The following is a 13,048-nucleotide window of genomic DNA, read 5'->3' as shown; positions in this document are numbered from 1 at the left end:
TATATGATGCACTTGTGTTTAATAATATAAATAAAATAGATTAAATTTATAAATCAAAGATATACTCAAATTTATTAAATGGAATAGTATGATATTGTATTAAATTTAGAAAATATTTTTATTTATATACATGTACTTCTTCGTATTTAATATAAAATTTCAAATATGAAAAATCGACACGTGATATTTTTTTATATTAAAAACGTGGGAGTGAGTGAACGCGACAGTGGAAATGTCACGAACAAGGCAACATTTAGAACACTGCGTCGGTTTAAATATTGTATATTATCAATAAATCTTATTTACTACCTTAAAATAACTATATAAAACTTTTTAGGAAAATATGTCTTAAGCTGAGTTTTGACTTTATATCATATTCAATTTTTTTCTTTACCAGAAAAGGGGAAATATTGGTGATAAAAATTAGCCTATTTAATGATGAAAAAACTTTATTTATTTTTGTTAAGAAATATAGGATTTTTGCTATTAACTTATATTTATTGGGTTTATATTTTGTTAGATTTAAGTCAGTAATTTATTTTATTTCCTGACTATTTATTAAAGCAGTAGTTAAATAAATGATCAATAAACTTTTTGCATGGTCAGTAATTAAACATACAGTAATTCTATTAAATGAACAGTAATTATAAAAGTTATTTTTTAATGTTGAATGTTTTGATTTTAAATTAATTGGTATGTATATTTTTGAACTGTTGTTTTTTTTTATAAACTGACAATAAGCTATTTATATATTAAAATCTAATACTATAAATAAGTTTACATTGTATAGAAATATATGATAATAGAAAAAAATATTTCATTATTGCACAAAACATTCTATGTGAATAACAATCGAGATTCAAAGAAAAACGATCTATATAGGCTAAAAATAAGACAATTAAAACCGTATTTATAGATATCAAGAAAGCTTTTAAAACTGTAAACACGTATATATTGTCAAAAAATGAAAGAATCTGGATTTAATATTATCAAAATGTTTATTCCAAGGATAAAATATCTAATATGACACAGTGTACTACAAGTCTAAATTAAAATAATTATATTTATTATGAATATTAATGATATTATAAATATTAAAGTAAAATTTTAAAACAGCTAAAAAAGTTGTCGAATAATTAAGTACAATAGAAAAATGGTTAATTATTTATGTATTAAAAATAAATTTATGATTGTTAATTATAAAGATATCTTAGATAATAAATTATAGTTGTGGATAATTATATTATAAAAATAGTTAATATAAAATATTTAGTAATTTATATAGGTAAAAAAAATTAAAGAACATTGCAATTATATTTTTGAAAAATAGTTAAAAAAACTATTTAATATAAAAAATATGTTAAGAGTTATATTTAATGGTTTTATTTTGCCTTACTTTAATTATTGTGCAATAATATTATATATGAAACTATTTACCTGTCGGTTTTTCACTATCGTGAGATACCGTAGCTCACGTGTGTACGAAAACCGGATGCTAGATTTTTGGGTTTTAAATATTATTTTTGATTCGCTCTAATTTTTCTTTTTATATAAGTAAGTAATTACCTAACTAATATATTTAAAACATTTTGTAAATGTGCGTTATATACGAGAGAGTAAATAGGAAACGCACCATATTTTTATTGTTATTTATTGGTTGGGTTAGTAAGCTAATATATAATTTTAAGAACCACACAAATTTAATTTATGCACATTTAAAGCTTAACTAAATTTTTAACCATGTATAAATGCCTATTAATAGTTTTTAAATACAATAAATGCAATTCAGTGATTATTACTTAAAATCAAAACACAATTTTTTACTGTTTCATTTTCACATTTGTGCGTTTGATAAATATGCAGTAGATCCTAGCACATTTTTTACCGTTCCCACGTTACTGCGTGAAATTGCATAGATCTTATTTTTTATTTATATGCTTAATGACAAGATGGTGATGCAAAAAATTAAAAAAAGACAATAAGAATAGTTTTAAACAGATAAAGATTTGCTTGTTGTAGGTGTATAATTGAAAATTGATTGAAATTATGATTTTTGTGTTTTTATAAGTTGGAACAGAATACTTTTATATCTAAGAAATACAGACGTTCATAGAAAAAATATTAAGTGTAGATAGATATAAGAAAACAAGTATGACTAAAGGAATATTGTATAGAGATTTGAATAAATTTAATAATATTCCTAAAACAATTCAAAGAAATATAAATTTTTACGGGTTTCATTAATGGATAAATAAAAAAGTACACAGTACAGTAGGACCCGAATTTTAATATTTTAAAAATTATGTTTACTTTATTATTTTATATGTTATATTATAAAATTAGCTTAATAAAAGGTATAAATTTAATGTAAAATTAAATTAGTTTTTTTGACACTTGCTTACTGATCGCTTAAGAATAAGTTATAAACCATTTATTTCTCACAAAATTACTAATAAACCTGTAGCTTATATTATAATATATAATAGCAAAAAATTACCAGTATTAATAAAACACAAAATTATCATACGAGCATATTTAAATGACAATATTTAATATATAATCAAATAAAATCAAAGGTAGCGCATTTTTTACCAAAACATATTAATTCAATATTTTTTTTTACTTTTAACGTATAAAATAATTACAATAAAATAAGATTATTAGCTGCATATATTATATTAAATTACTAATACTTATTATTAATTCTGGTTGTTAGATAAATTGCTTTTTGAAATTAATTTATATAAAAACATTTATATTAAAGCAAAAATATATTATAAAATTTTTCGTATGTAGGAACACTTTTTAAAATTTGATTATTACGCAAATGAAATTTTTATGTTTCAAATCATTATTTAATTATCTTAAACATGATTTACTTTATTTCGAAGTTACTTTATTCAAACATTTTTATGTGCCATTTATAGGCAGTGCACTAGTTAATCGAGTTATATAGTATACCAAAAATATTTATGCATCTCAAATCATGACAATAGGGCGTTATTCTGTCAAAGTCAAGTAAAACAAATTCACCTAGATTCACCTTTCCAGAAAATTTAATAAAGATCTCAAGCTATTTCCCGACCTCAAAGACCTCATTACCTTACCCCAATTTTCCGCGAAACTTTTTCACAGAACGAAACATGCCGCAGCCCGCGGGGCGTCAAGAAAGCTCTACCCCAACACCACCTCTACTGGAAAATACCACTATACATACAGAATAAAAAAATAGTATATATGTATGTATGTATATTATATATATATATAGCAATCGGCGCACGTGCTCTCATCGGCGGGCCGCGTCCTCGTCTGGGTCTATTGATTTTTTTCGCTCGTTCAGACATGACGTATATGCGCGCATATCCAGAGCCTTTTTGCCCTAGGTTCGGACGTTGGGTCCGAAAAAACGTTAACGTGGACACGTTACGTAAACGTATGTGGAACAATGGCTTTTTGTTCGGACTTAACGACATCGCGAATGAAGAAAGCGAGCACATGCCCGAATTTTGTATTGAGGCACGCAACGTCGAAAAGCGGCGAGACTTTATAATTTGGCACGGAATGCTATGTATAGTATATTTTGTTATGTTGTGCTTATTTTAAGAGTGTCGTGAGAATTTAGGGTCTTGATAAAAGTTTCATAGTTCAAGGGAAGGAAACTTTTTATGATATACTTTGTAAGCGAGATGTATTGTTTAACACGATACTAGTGAATACGTAATGCCTATTCAAATGTATGGATTGATATATTTTTATACGTGTAACTTTATGGCTAATTTTATTTTGAGCAGCCCTTATCGTTGGTAGAATTGTTTTTTTTATTATATTCAGTAATTAAGAAATAATCTGTAAATTCAGATTTTAAAATGATATTTTAGAAATATTATATTAAAGTCATAGGAATAACGTAAGTATGATATTTATGACAACTGTGTTGAATTGTTTTAGTTAAAAGACAATGAAAATATCAAAGAAAAAATTTGCACAACTTAAAACAGCTATGTTTTTATTTTATCTGTAATTAAAATTCATTTTAGCCAGTATTAAATTAAACGGTTATTAACTCAAATAACTAGTCAGTTGTTAAAGTTTCAGTAATTAAATTTAATGGCTAGTAATTATTTAGGAGCCAATTTTTTTAAATTTTAAATAGCCATTATATTTTAATTAAATGTTGGGAATTTAAAATAGAACAATAATATACGTTGTTAGATATTATATTTATTGATTAATTATTGTATTATTTTTATGATTTCCGCAATCGCTTGTCAAAAAGTTACTGAGCATATATTGATTATATTTAAAATAATACTGACTATTTTATTTAAATGTTCTGACCATTTATTAAAATAAACTAACAATTTAATTTGTTGGCATTAAGAAACAGTATTTCTTTATATTGAAAAAAATATATTTTTTAATCATGCTTCAAAATATTATTAAATAAATAATTAATTTTATTCATCCTGTTATTAAAAAAATATTGCAATACTATGTACAATTATTGTAGTTAAAAAGAGCACAGTTGACCTAGAAGTAGCAGCTAGAATGACATGTGAAAATGTCACGTCGCTATTGTTAACCGCTTGGAAGATTTTTTTGTGAAACAAACAGACCGAATAATAAATTAATATGGAAGCAATATTTTAAGGTTTTTTAATAAATAAATTATATGAGGAAAAAGTTTTTAAAAACACCATTTTATATATGTGTATAAATACACCATAATATAAATAAAAAAATAGCTAAGGATTGTATGTATAAAATATATATAAAAAAAAAAACAGTAAAAATTGCAATAATTAATTTTATTTTATTTTTTTAAGTTTTGCATGACAAGACAAGGTTTAGCAGACATTGATAGAAGTAACATTGTGCTTACAGTGTGTGTTTAAAATGGCTGTTTCAATTAATTTTCGTTAAGTGAAATGAAATTTACTGCCATCAAGATTATATTAATGGCAACGACGTTAGAAGTAAAGCAATTTAAAAATAAGCCTTTGAGTATTTAGAAATGTAAAAATTTAATATCGGCAATTTCAATAAATCACAGTTTACCAATTTTCCAGAAACTCGGTCCATATATTTGGGGGTGTGTAAAATGTAATTTATACTTTGATTCGATTTTTATTTGCATTTTATAATATAATTTATTATAAATCATGACATAATATGATATATAATGTGTATATTGTATGCAATATTTAATAATTTTAAATTTTCTGAAATGTGACAGACGTTAGCCTAATACATTACAATGGGGTAAACACATTAAATAGTAAAACACCCGACTAAATTCGTATTATTGTCATGAACTATTATTACATCTATAGATGCATTTGATTTTCTTTTTAGAATTAAATTTTTTTATTTATCACTAATTTAGATTTCCAGACATTAATATTATATAAATAGAAAAACACTAGGGTTTTCATAGGATTCGATTAGTCACTGATCTATAACACTCATTAGATGCCAAAAAAAGCAGGAGAGAGACTTCTATGATGTTAGAATCCAAAAAAAGTATTTTCTAGGTTAAAGGGCGTTCTAGCTATATCATTATCAGTTATGATAAATAGTTTCTGGGCCTTGTATATTTATTTGATAGTATAAGGTTTGCGTAATTTGCGGAAATTCATTGTTTACGAATACAGTTTCAAATAAATTTAATTTATATTTTTTAGGTCTGATTGTTTTAAAAATACAAGCAAATTGACGAGGAAAGATATTATATATTAACAATAATATTAAGCAAAAAATAATTAATATTTTTTAATACAAAATATATAATAACAAATAATTAAGAGTTTAAAAATTATATTTAAATTAAAATAAACAATGTTTTATTTGGCAGGATACTAAAAGTAAAAGCGAAAAATAATAAATTAAAATTAAAATATATATTAAATCGTAAATGTTATAAAGAAAATTGGACTCTAGCTAATTTTATTACATTTACAGTGAAATTAATATATAACTTATTAATCGTTTTATAAATCAAAAGTGGTACTGTATTTTATTAAAAAAAATATATTAAATATATATGGATTTCATATATAAAATAATAAATAACTAGGGTTTAAATATATTATTTATTAATTTAAAAAAATACATAATAATTATTAAAAATTACTAATATTTTTCAATGACTCATACCATGTAGGAACTAAAAAAGCGTCAGTCCTAGTGAGAAAAACTCGAGTTCAACACGCGCCTCACTAGCAAATTGTGACCAATTATGGTTTAGAAATTCAAACTTGTTATGAGTTACGTCTTAATTGAATGCCCTTAGTTGTAGAGACATCTTTTAATTAGACGCCTCGATAGACGCAACAGCTATGACATAAATTATAACACATCCGTCAACTCGGCGGTTAAAATTCAACCGGATGGTTAAGATAGATGCGCTTAACTTCCATGTGAACATTTTTGCGCACATTTAAATATATAGTATATAAAAAATGTAAATACACTCCAAGCTAGCCCGGAGCGTGATGTGAATTGTTTAAATCCAACTCAACGGGATTCGAACCCGTTATTTTGCATATCCTGGGCTTGCTCCTGCAGGATTTGCATACTACGCCACTCGTCGACGACGCCGCATCGTACAATGGCCATATTTAGAATGTTTCAGACGCAAATGGACATATTCTTGAGTGTATATACAAAAATTTCAATAACAATCTTTCCGGAGGCTACGGTGGCATACTTTAAATGCGATGATCTTGAATTTGAAAAAAAATATACGATGGTAAGTAAGTGGTTAAAAGCTGGATGGAAACTTTGAAAGGATGAGAGCTTAAGCTGCAGACGAGAGGCGAATACATAATAAACTACATTTAACAATAAATATGCATATGTATAATATTTGGGTTTTTAAATATGTTTTTTTGATTGGACAGTATATGCATACGTAATTTATAATAAAAAATCAAGGAATAAGTCTAAAAAAAAATTTTATATTTCTTTATCCTTAAAATTAAATTAAAAATTTAATATTTTTTTATTTCTATTTTGTTAAAAAATATTTTTAAATATTTTACTGATTTAAATTGCCACAAAATAGCCGACACTGACGTGGCCACAAAAGAAACGCTGTTCTTTATTTGGCCATGACGACGACCGGCAGCGCCTCAACTGCCGATCTCATTCATAGCGTTTAATAACTAACAACTTAAATAAAAATCTACTGCAGTTTACCGTCCGTTAAAAATATAAACATGAATTTCATTATTTTTTTATTGTTTTTTTGGCTGAATTTTCTGTATTTTTTTCTAATATTTATAAAATAATATCATTTTATTTAATTATATTACAATTATTTTATAATATTTTTTTATAAAAATTGTTATTTTTACGTTCAATAACTACGTATATATTGTAACTATCTAATTAAAAATATAAATGCAATACTAAAATATGATTGTTTTTATTCAAAATATTTACATAATAAGATAAAATGTACACTCAGTGTACATCACAGGAAGTCATAAGTTATTAAATTAGTTTATCCTACTCATTTTGAATTAAATTAAGATATAAAATATTAAAATACAAAGTTTAAAATAATTCCTAAATTCGCACAAGGTGCAGCAAAGCTTTCAATTTTGCATATACTTAGCCAGAAGGGTCATACTTCAGCTTTTGACATTCACTCTTGTATAAATAATAGATTAGTTCCGAAAGTCCCGTATAAATTAGCGCCGATATGCATTTTTGCAACTATGCAACCAAAATAAAAAACAGTCCTAATGATCGCGTTTAGTATTCACCGTGCATTCTGAAATTTGCATCCTTATTTTTTTGCAGCAAACAAGAAGAACCCTTACGCATAAATATTTAAAAGTACACGGTCGAGAATTCGCGATCATTTCAACTTGTGTCGAATTGAAGAATTCTTAAAAAATTAAAAATTAATAATATATATTTATTAACATGGATTTTTATGAATTAATTACAACATTAAGAATTTAAATTAGAATTGTAAAAAAAATATATCATAATACACATAAGTGTATAATATATGAAAATCATAAATTTATATAGTAAAAATATAGGTTATTGCGTTTATGTAATAACATATTGTGCAATAAAAATGTAAATAAAATCTCAAACGCTCGACGGTTAACCCTTTAGCGCCCGAGGGCGTAAGGCAATTATGCAAAACAACATATCATTTGGAGTGTTTAACGTTCGCACTAAAAGGGTTCACGATTTTAGTATATGCAAAAATAGACTATTTGATTTGACAATAAGATGATGTGTTGCTAGTCATTTATTTCTTGAGGTCGTGAGAAAGTTTAAAGATGAGCTGCATCTCTTATTTATTAAATTGAATAATAATCCAATGACATATTTCAATTATTCATACATTAATATGAAATAATATAATAGTCTCGTAGCAACTTATAAAAATGTGAGAGAGTTCTTGCGCAGAAATATAGTGATATATTTATACTTTTATACAAAGCTGCAATAATAAAAAAATATGCGTCATTAATTGAAGTACAAGGGAAATTTAATATTTCTTTTGTATCTTATAAAAAGAAGGCCTTGATTTTATTTATATCTCATTTTAGATAAGATACATTTCAATAGGCATAAGATATGGATACAAATATAAAGCCATGTTATTTACTATTGTAAAAAAATATTCTCACTATATTTTTTCAATAAATATCGCCATAACTTATTCAAATTTCTCTATGTCCAAGTCAAATTAATTCCGATTAACCATGGCTCATTTGCTCTCGTGAGCGCCGTTGTGTTTCCTAAACGCGAATCGATTCGACATAGATCCAAGAGTTTAGAGGAATTACGTAAGGGAAATCTATAACGCGTGACGCTTGCGCTTCGGCGGTCGTTCCCCGGTCATGTTCTCGGCCGCCTAGACGATTTATGTAATTTCCTATTTTCCTCCAGCGTTACGATGAAAATGTGAAAATTCTAGGAACGGTTTCTATAAAAAAATAATAAGAACAAAAAAACTAAACGAATATAAAGATCCGATTCGTCCGAGCTCGTTCGAAACAAATCGAGTTTTAATAGGTATGAACGCTTATTTTGTTTTTTTATGGTGGTTGATGGAAAAAAATGTCAAATCGTAATCGAGAACGATACGGAGGTATTCAAAGTTGGTTCACTGTTTTTTTAATGGAGAAAAAGCGGTTCATTCACTATCGTCAATGAATCGACTAATTAACCGCGACTAAGCTTGTTGGGGTATTTTTTATTGTAACTATTCTTTTTCGTGCAAATAAAAATATTTTTAATATTCTAACATTACTATAAATATGTACCATTTTTTGAGCAATTAAACATTCATAATAATCATTTTTAAATATTAATCGGTTAAAATCGTTGCTCCCCTTCGATTCAATTTTAATTTGTAACTTCCCCGTTTCCTGATTTGTGGAGATGTATGAAAGTCACCCCGATCCACAAAAAGGGTGATAAATTTTTTGGTATATATTTTCGCGAGTATTATATGTTAATAAGGTGTCATCGGGTTGTTCGCTTAATGATTTTTCAAATTCGTCCGAAGATGGCTGGTGTGATCCAGCCGAAATATTATAAAAAAATCGATATATATATATATATATTTTTAAATTCAATTATTTCTTATACGAGAATAAAATTTAAAAATATATTGTAAATTTGATGTACAATATTATGTAATAGATCATACACATCAAATAAAAAAGTTTTGCACCACTACCGCGTTTACGTAATATCATTGAACATTCTGGAAAAATGTTATGATAAACTTTGCTCATATCTTATTTATATACATACAATATTTATAGTTAACTTATCATATATAAAATATATGTACATAGTTAAATTTTCAATATTTTTTCCTGCTCACAAATATTTTTAATAAAAAATATATATTAATATTATGTGAATAAGAATAGTTTATAAAACATTAAATATCAAATTGTTACTATACGATTCTAATAAAGGGCGTAAAACGAGGATATACCTCATATTGTTTCGATGCGAGTAAAAAATTACAACACCTGGATAGTTAACCCTAACAATTTTTACGCTATTATGAATTTCTAAACAAAGAAAAAATATATATGGGCGCATAGATAAAAATATATATATATACAAAAAAAAGTCAACCACTATATACTTGCAGGAAAAGGGTAAAGTGTTTTTAAGCAATGGATGAAATGATGGAAATAAACAGTTCTCAAATATATTATTAAAAATAATGTTGTAGACAATATAGGTATGTATATATTTTAGCGATATATTAAAACGATTTAGTTCTTGAATCATGGGATAAGTATTTTTTATGTTTTTATATTTTATATGTAAAAATATACGAAAGATCAGAAGCTAATAAATATATAAATTATAAAATAAAAATATTTGAGGAACAATTTTTGTTTGTTCAGCAAACACCTATGTTTTTTTCTCATAGATCCAACTGTTGCATATATTAAAAAAATTAACATCCGAATCTCGGGACAAAGGGGAGAAGATGATAAATGAGACCGGAAAAGAATAAAAGAATTAATAAAGATAATGCGAAAAAAAATTAAAGATGCACGCATTCGTAAGTCGGAAGGGGTTGTTCGTTTTGGGAAAAAAATAGCCCCGGGGTAGTGCATAGTGTGTGATTTTTTTTATATTTTAAAGAACCAGTATTAGTTAAAAAGGGAGACAATCAGGAACTCATTGTATTGTATTTTATTTATTATAACAATAAAACAATTCTATATCAAAAAAAATATTTTTTAATACTGATTTATTTAAACATGATAATTTAAAAAACTTATTAAAATACTTATATAAGGTTCAAATCATTAAATCTCAAATATCAATGTAAAGGGTTTAAATATTAAAAGCTCCACATGCAAATGATCAAACAGGTGATACCCAGAAATACAAGAGTCCCATCATTTACATTGTTTATAGTCGCATAATAAAAAAATTATCGTACCTGTTTTTTTCCTTCATATAATAACAACAAAAACGCTTCCCTATTGGTATTTTTTTAAAGGGAATAATGGGCTCAGATACAGAGATTGAGTGGATGAATGCGTAAAAACCTGCGCCTTCCCCATTGAGCTGGCCATAGTGATGCAAATGGGGTGTGCGACCGTGGGGTAGTTTTTAATTTTTTTCATATATGCATATTAAAGGGTTAAAAATTAAAGACAATGATGTGGATCGTCTTGTTTTTTTGTATGAGAATATATATGTGTTGTTCTTTATGTGACACTGCATTATTTTTTCATGTGAAAGTTTTTTAGGGACGGTGTTTGCTTTTACCGTTGAATATATTTAAAATGCGCATGTGAATATTTGTGAATTAGGAAATGTATTAAATAATAATATTTTTAATAATTATGTATCTAAATAATGTAATCAAATTGATTATTATTTATATCATAATATTATATAAACGCCAATGGCATAATTTTAATTGCGCTACTTTCAATTTTTCATGATTTAATATTAAATGCGTGACATCCAAAATTTATAGAATAATAAATTTAATCAAATAATTCATTTAGGAAAATTATTAATGATTTTAAAAAATATTGTTGAGCCTTATTTAAATCAATTAAAATATGATTTAATCTCGAAAATTTGTGAGAAAATGTAGATATACGAGCAGTAACCTCATAATTAAGATATTTTCCTAACAACTTATTATGTACATAATTGTCAGTAATTTAATATATATTTAAATATATGTGTTTTTTATATATTTAATACAAAAGCAATTATATAACCACAAAAATATATTAAAAATACAATTTTAAAATTTTTAATCTCAATTACGGCATAATATTTTAATAAAAAAATATATTACTGACATTTGATGTATGTGGTTTCATTTTAATTTTAATTTTTAATAATACACTTTAAAAAAGAGTTTCATAAACATATATTCTTCGTTTAAAGAATATATTGTTCATCTTTAAATTTTAGGTATAATAAAAAATATTTAATAAAATAAAATTTGAAACATAAATTATTATTTATGGACTACTTATAAATTTACATAAATATAAAATACTATTTTATAATAATTTATAAGATAAAATATTTTTAATTCATGATCCACATTTTAAAAATTATATACTTGTCGCCCCTACTTTAAAAATATAAATTACTGACTATTTAGTATATGTTTTTTTAATAGTTTTTATTTTTCCTGAATTTAATTTAATTATTTTATACATAAATCTTTTTTTATTTTTTTCTGTATTGAAACCTTTATTCACTTATATAATTAATCCTGGTGGATATTTTTGATATTTTATGGTTATTGTATGCATGTATCTGTATGCATTTAAAAGGACAAAGTACACGTTTTCTAGCATTCAGTTTCTCCCTAGCCACCACCCTATGCATTGTCTATCGCCGAGCATTCATCATTAAATCCCTTTTTTCTCACAGTGCCACGCATAAAAGGAAGACTTGATTATTCAATGCACACACATCCGCAAAAAGATGATGGACTAAAACTCCGCGCATATAATTATGAGACCCACCCTTTTTTCTACCGACCAAACAAGTATAATTAATCACCCAGAAAGCGGCAAAGAAATTTGCCTAATCCACACCGGGAGCATTTATATTCAAATCCGGGGGGTTTGTTTCGCACTGTGAGACTTTTTTTAACTACTACAAACCGTTACCACTTAAGAAAGAAGAACAAAAAATGTGTCGGTTAGGTTGATAAAAAAGTAGTCTAGGCGACATAAAAAATCGCGGTTTTTGGCACGCACGGGTGTTGATTGCTTGGATTGTGCAATTTTTTGAGACGTTTGAAGGATATTTTTTATAGTATTGTGGTTTAGTGGACTCACCTCGACTCCTCCATTCCAGGGTAGACCATAGTGGACGCCGACGGCTGACGGGTCATGGTGACCGCCGGCGCCCATGTGCTCTGCCATGACCGACATCCAGTGGACCAGACCCTGGGTTGGGTTCTGACCCACCACCGACGCCGAAGAACCTGAATACAAACATTTAATTAGTTAAATTATTTTTTATGTTTATTGACATTATAATACAT

The 13,048-nt window shown here is 26.2% G+C and overlaps 1 long non-coding RNA gene across 1 annotated transcript in view; it reads right to left on the bottom strand.

The window, feature by feature from the left end:
* The window catches only part of LOC148232709 (uncharacterized), a 101,925-nt gene that overhangs the window by 30,990 nt on the left and 57,887 nt on the right, over positions 1 to 13,048 (bottom strand). Inside the window, exon 3 of the long non-coding RNA XR_015810475.1 lies at positions 12,840 to 12,988. This is a non-coding gene — a long non-coding RNA (uncharacterized LOC148232709). The remainder of the gene's footprint in view (positions 1 to 12,839; positions 12,989 to 13,048) is intronic.

This window comes from Plectrocnemia conspersa, unplaced genomic scaffold (genome assembly GCF_051122295.1).
Source record: "Plectrocnemia conspersa isolate PC_06_02 unplaced genomic scaffold, ASM5112229v1 ptg000008l, whole genome shotgun sequence".
NCBI classification, from domain to species: domain Eukaryota; kingdom Metazoa; phylum Arthropoda; class Insecta; order Trichoptera; family Polycentropodidae; genus Plectrocnemia; species Plectrocnemia conspersa.
The sequence above is the reverse complement of the archived record's forward strand: the minus strand, read 5'-3'. Positions and strand labels throughout refer to the sequence as shown.